This window comes from Pollicipes pollicipes, unplaced genomic scaffold (genome assembly GCF_011947565.3).
Source record: "Pollicipes pollicipes isolate AB1234 unplaced genomic scaffold, Ppol_2.1 Scaffold_4740;HRSCAF=5597_pilon_pilon_pilon, whole genome shotgun sequence".
NCBI lineage: Eukaryota > Metazoa > Arthropoda > Thecostraca > Pollicipedomorpha > Pollicipedidae > Pollicipes > Pollicipes pollicipes.
Genome location: NW_023596545.1, coordinates 20,752,022 through 20,758,381, shown reverse-complemented (window position 1 = coordinate 20,758,381; position 6,360 = coordinate 20,752,022). Strand labels below are relative to the sequence as shown.

Below are 6,360 nucleotides of genomic sequence, written 5' to 3'. Positions count from 1 at the left end.
AGTTCGCGACTGCCGGGACAGCATTCATTGTTCATTGACACGCCGATCGCGTCCAACCCCACTCCAAATAAACAGCATGTACTGCCGGGACAGCATTCCTTGTTCATTGACACGCCGATCGCGTCCAACCCCACTCCAAATAAACAGCATGTACTGCCGGGACAGCATTCCTTGTTCATTGACACGCCGATCGGGTCCAACCACACTCCACGCCGATCGCGTCCAACCCCACTCCAAATAAACAGCATGTACTGCCGGGACAGCATTCCTTGTTCATTGACACGCCGATCGGGTCCAACCACACTCCAAATAAACAGCATGTACTGCCGGGACAGCATTCCTTGTTCATTGACACGCCGATCGCGTCCAACCCCACTCCAAATAAACAGCATGTACTGCCGGGACAGCATTCCTTGTTCATTGACACGCCGATCGGTCCAACCCACTCCAAATAAACAGCATGTACTGCCGGGACAGCATTCCTTGTTCATTGACACGCCGATCGGGTCCAACCACACTCCAAATAAACAGCATGTACTGCCGGGACAGCATTCCTTGTTCATTGACACGCCGATCGGGTCCAACCACACTCCAAATAAACAGCATGTACTGCCGGGACAGCATTCCTTGTTCATTGACACGCCGATCGGGTCCAACCACACTCCAAATAAACAGCATGTACTGCCGGGACAGCATTCCTTGTTCATTGACACGCCGATCGGGTCCAACCACACTCCAAATAAACAGCATGTACTGCCGGGACAGCATTCCTTGTTCATTGACACGCCGATCGGGTCCAACCACACTCCAAATAAACAGCATGTACTGCCGGGACAGCATTCCTTGTTCATTGACACGCCGATCGGGTCCAACCACACTCCAAATAAACAGCAGGTAAATGGCAGACCTCCACCGGCTGGCGGGCGTAGCAGCTGCCTCAGACATCACTCAGACGCCGCCAAACCCGACTGTCGGCCCTGGTCCGATGGCCAACGGAGTGCCGTATCCTGGAGCAAGAGGGACATGTGATGTCCCAACGGCTTAATCATCAGCGAGGTCAAATTGGAAACAAATCAGTGCCTACCTCACCCGCTTCTGAATTCCGTCCTGCCGGGTGTGGCTTACCAGCCCGCCTACTCGAACCGAAACAGCGGTGTAAGACGAAACAGGGTGCCGACGGCCAGTGATCACCAGTCTACGTTCATTGGAAACAGACTACTTCTTTATCCGCTGACTTGAAGGCAACAATCAATCACTGAATGCCGACGTACCAGAGCTCGACACCGGCAAACACCCGCTGGGGTCTGTGTACAGGAGCTCAAGGACCGCCCACCGACCATCAACCGCCTCTGCGCCGGCTGGTTGACGTGCTGCTTCTGGCGCTGCTCACCGGTGCGTGGTTAGCGGAACCCCGCCGGCCAGCCGCCAGCCGACGGGTGAAGGTGCTGCACGTGGGCGCGCAGCTTGGTGCGCGAGGAGAGACGCTGGCCGCATAGCGGGCAGACTGTCTCGCCACGGTGCCAGGCCAGGTGGTCGCTCAGCCGCTGTGAGTTGCGCAGCGCCTTGCCGCAGCCGGGGGCCGGGCAGGGCAGGCCTGCAAAACACGGCGGCCCGGTGGTCAGCGGGCCAGCCAGGGATGGGCAGTCGCAGTATGGCGAGCTGTACAGGTCCGGACAGGCGAGCTGTACAGGTCTCGACAGGAAAGCTGTACAGGCCAGGACAGGTAACCCGCACGGACCCAGACAGGCTAGCTGTACACGTCCGAACAGGCGAGCTGTACACGTCTGGACAGGCGAGCTGTACAGGTCCAGACAGGAAAGCTGCACAGGCCAGGACAGGTAACCTGCACAAACCCAGACAGGCAAGCTGTACAGGTCCGAGCAGGCGAGCTGTACAGGTCCAGACAGGCAAGCTGTGCCGTCCCGGAGAGGCGAGTTGTACCGGCTCAGGGAGGCGAGCTGTACAGGCCCGGACAGGCGAGCTGTATGGGGCCCGGACAGGCGAGCTGTACCGGGCCCGGACAGACGAGCTGTACGGGGCCCGGACAGGCGGGCTGTACAGACTCGGACAGGCGAGTTGTACAGGCTCGGACAGGCGAGCTGTACAGACTCGGAGAGGCGAGCTGTACAGACTCGGCCAGGCGAGCTGTACAGACTCGGACAGGCGAGTTGTACAGGCTCGGACAGGCGAGCTGTACGGGTCCGGACAGGCGAGTTGCACAGGTCCGGACAGGCGAGCTGTACAGACTTGGAGAGGCGAGTTGTACAAGTCCGGACAGGCTAGCTATATAGGCCCGGACAGGCGAGCTGTACAGGTCCGGACAGGCGAGCTGTACAGACTCGGAGAGGCGAGCTGTACAGGCCCGGACAGGCGAGCTGTACAGACTCGGACAGGCGAGTTGTACAGGCTCGGACAGGCGAGCTGTACAGACTCGGCCAGGCGAGCTGTACGGGTCCGGACAGGCGAGTTACACAGGTCCGGACAGGCGAGCTGTACAGACTTGGAGAGGCGAGCTGTACAAGTCCGGACAGGCTAGCTATACAGGCCCGGACAGGCGAGCTGTACAGGTCCGGACAGGCGAGCTGTACAGACTCGGAGAGGCAAGCTGTACAGGTCCGGACAGGCCAGCTATACAGGCCCGGACAGGCGAGCTGTACAGGTCCGGACAGGCGAGCCGTACAGACTCGGAGAGGCGAGCTGTACAAGTCCGGACAGGCGAGCTATACAGGCCCGGACTGGCGAGCTGTACAGACCCGGACAGGCGAACTGTACAGGCCCGGAGAGGCGAGCTGTGCCGTATCAGGGAGGCGAGCTGTACAGGACCGGACAGGCGAGCTTTACAGGCCCGGACAGGCAAGCTGTACGGGCCCGGACAGGCTAGCTATTGTGGCACACGTCACTATCGCCAGCCAAAGCTGGTGGAGCTCGGAGGGATACATTCCTGGCGAAACAGAATGCAGCATGCCCAGTCCTCCAAACCAAACGCCGCAGGCAGGACTCCACCATCTGACGCAGTTTGCAAAGGAGAGTACAAGTGATATCTCAGGCCAGTTCCTAGGTCACTCAAGGCTCACATCTTGGAAGCCTGGGACGGGATGGATGAGACCGACAACGTCAGCACCAATTGATCCAGCAGAGGCCGTGATGGGGTTGTCATTGACACCAACGCCAGCTACACCAACAAGACAAGTTAAGGGCGTTCATGCAGCGTTGCAAGCAACGATGATTTTGGCCTAAGTTAAAACTAATTCGTGCCCTACAAATGCACTTATGAAAACGGCGAAAAACGCCCACACTTCGACGCTCTCGGTACGTCTAGAGCTGGTGTCATACGGATGTGGAGCGAATCGCGGAAACCCAGCCGAAGGAACCAGATGGCACAAAATCAAAATAACATTAACATATTAAACATATCTAAAGCCCTCTAGTTGGGACAGTTCGCCAGCTCGCCTCACCGGTCACTTGAACACCTGCAGCAGAGGAAACCAAAGGACTATATTAAATCTGTCACCATTATGCGTCTAAGAAGCCAGGGGTGGACATATGCGAGAGGGGACGCCCGAACGTATACAAAACTGAACCCATTTTTGGTCGCATGTCGGTCGTGGATGATCGAGAGCGTTCCAACGCTCTAACATATCATGATTTTGCTTGTCAGCCCAATGCTGTGAGGGCATCCGAGGAGTGGGAGCTTGCAAGGGCTTACTAAGCTTGCTAAGGAGCATCTGTTCCGGGATGAAATAAGGCATGACCAGTGCACGCACAATTTGGCACGGGTTCAGGTGACTTTGGGGAATGTTCTCACCATGCATCAATCCTGGGCACGTGTCTCGGAATTGTCATGCTTGGATCACTTCTGCTGTAAAGGAAGTTTCACATTTGTATGGAGTTTTGAACTAGAATAGCCATTTTGAAGATCATTCGGTACAGCTCACAGCCCTGCCCTTAAGACCTAAGATCCTCCAGTTTCTGAGCTACACACCCACTAAGATGTGCAGAATATTTCGCGCCGACTACTTCAAGGTTACCCGCGCATCCATGACCCCATAATAACGTTATTTAAATCATGACATCTCACGGGCCATAAGGCGTTCAAGATCAAAAACATATAATTGTAGAGTCGTTCATACCTGACATGCGTGAGCACGATTTCCAGATATAACGGCCGTCAATTGTCTCTCAATGAGTGTTGTGCAAGGTACAAGGACGTACATCAAAAGTTATGAGTGAGCTTATCGCATCGTATCTGACACTTGTTTCAATATCTCTAAATGTGTGAGATTCCCTCTAATGGTTTGGCGGTGCACAATAAGACGGAACTTGACGGCTACATGACGCATCGACACACTTTGTGAACATCATTGGAAGCTCAGCATGGAGGAGCAGGAATCATCAACGGCATCCCAACATGTTCAGATGCGGCACATTAAAGTTGATTTGTTGCGAATGCATATTTTGCATCTGTAGCCCCCAATGGTCCCATAGCATTGTTATGTCATAACCACACAAGTTTTTGAACTATTTTGTTGCAATGCTCCGCAACCGCAATACCTTTTCTTTTAAACGGATAAAGTTCTATTACATTTTACTAAAGCTGCATGACAGGTTTATGACTGGCAGGTAGTCCAAAACGTTTAGTCGTACTTATTTATCTAAGTGAAAATTTCCCCTTCTCATTTCACCTTTGAAAAACGACTTTTTTTTGGAAAGCACGCAGAACTGTACGTGGCATCCGTTGCGCAGCATCCGGTGCAGCCGGTGTTCTGTGTTGGTGCTGCCACGACAGTACAGCAAAATCCCCGGATGCGTTTGTCCTGTTTCCGGCTTCCAAATCCGTGACTCGATCTGTACTTTTTTACAAAAGATGAGCGACTTCTTCAGCCCACACCCATCCAGATAACATGGAAGAAAACATAAGGTGACAGTCAAGTACTGCATTCATAAAAGCCAGGGATGATGGTATTAACACGTTCGTTACATCTGCTCTGCCGCAGCGCGGCGACCAGCAGCTCTGCCACAGCGCGGCGACCAGCAGCTCTGCCGCAGCGTAGTGATCATCAGCCCTGCCGCAGCGCGGCGACCATCAGCTCTACCGCAGCGTAGTGATCATCAGCTCTGCCGCAGCGCGGCGATCATTGGCTCTGCCACAGCGCAGCGACCACGGGCTCTATCACAGCGCAGCAACCATTGGCTCTGTCACAGCACAGCGACCAACGGCTATGTCACAGCGTAGCGGCCATTGGCTCTGTCACAGTGCAGCGGCCATTAGCTCTGCAACGGCGCAGCGACCACCGCAAGGCCGTAAGACATACCTCGCACAGTATGTGCATCACAGACACGCCAACGCGGTGGAGCAGCGGCGGATTAAGGCCGACGTCATGCAGCAGGCGTCACGCTGACGTCATCCATCTTCTGCCGACGGTGCGTGTTGAAGTTCTTCTCCAGCTTTCCCATTCTGCGCTATGGATTTTGGAATATCGTTACGCGCCATACCCCATCGGCGTGCCGGCAGGGTACCGAGGGGCTAGTTCGTGCGTGAGTTGGATAGTTCCTCGTGACGATGGTGCAGGACGCCACACCGCTGTCCAACGACCTCATCTTGACATCCTGCCCCGAGGGACCATCCACCGAGCAGGAGCCGCTTCCAGCAAGACCCGGCAGCCAACTACCGATCCCCAGGCACATATACCGCTCCACCAGCCGCTTCTACAGTTCCGTCAGCCGCTTCTACCGATCCGCCAGTCGTTTCTACCGGCCGCCGGGCGACCGCAGGTCGGCCGCCGGGCTGATTTGCGGATGCAGGGTGCGCACGTGCACGCGCAGCGAGGACCTGGAGCACAGCTGGGCGCCGCACACGGCACAGATGGTCTCGCCGCGGTGCCAGGACAGGTGCTCGCTGCGCCGGTGTCGGTTGAGGAGCACCTTGCCGCAGTCAGCCACCGGACAGACCGACAGAGTGCCTGTCGGCAGCAGGGGAGACTCAGCCGACCACCGACCGACGGCGTCCGTCTGATGGTCCATTTCGCACCCGTAGTAATGCCGGAACAAGGAGGCGGTGCCGTCAGCTATACCAGCTGGTTCCGACTGGACCTGGACGCTCGGAACTCGCGGGCAAGTGACATGCTGGGCAGCCAAGGAATCCTGGTGGGTGGGAACCTCACAAGTGTATTGAATCAATGCATTGCTTCATTGCGATGGACGGATTGGTATGACTTCGGGAGGGGATTGGCACTGCAGGGAACACGATGGGCACGACTTTTACAATGTAAAAGTAGTTTCATGTCCGCCTAGATATGGATCAGTTAGTCAGTCGGCGGCCTTCGCGGTTGGATCACTATTTGTGGTTAGAAATTCGCTGTC

General features: G+C 55.8%; 1 long non-coding RNA gene across 1 annotated transcript; it reads right to left on the bottom strand.

The window, feature by feature from the left end:
* Window positions 1–447: 447 nt before the first annotated feature.
* On the bottom strand, window positions 448–5,957 carry LOC119098503 (uncharacterized). The gene is made up of 3 exons (XR_005094248.1): window positions 3,806–5,957; window positions 1,391–1,594; window positions 448–1,007 (listed from the first exon to the last, which is right to left on the bottom strand). It is a non-coding gene; the product is annotated as an uncharacterized LOC119098503 (long non-coding RNA).
* Window positions 5,958–6,360: the final 403 nt, after the last annotated feature.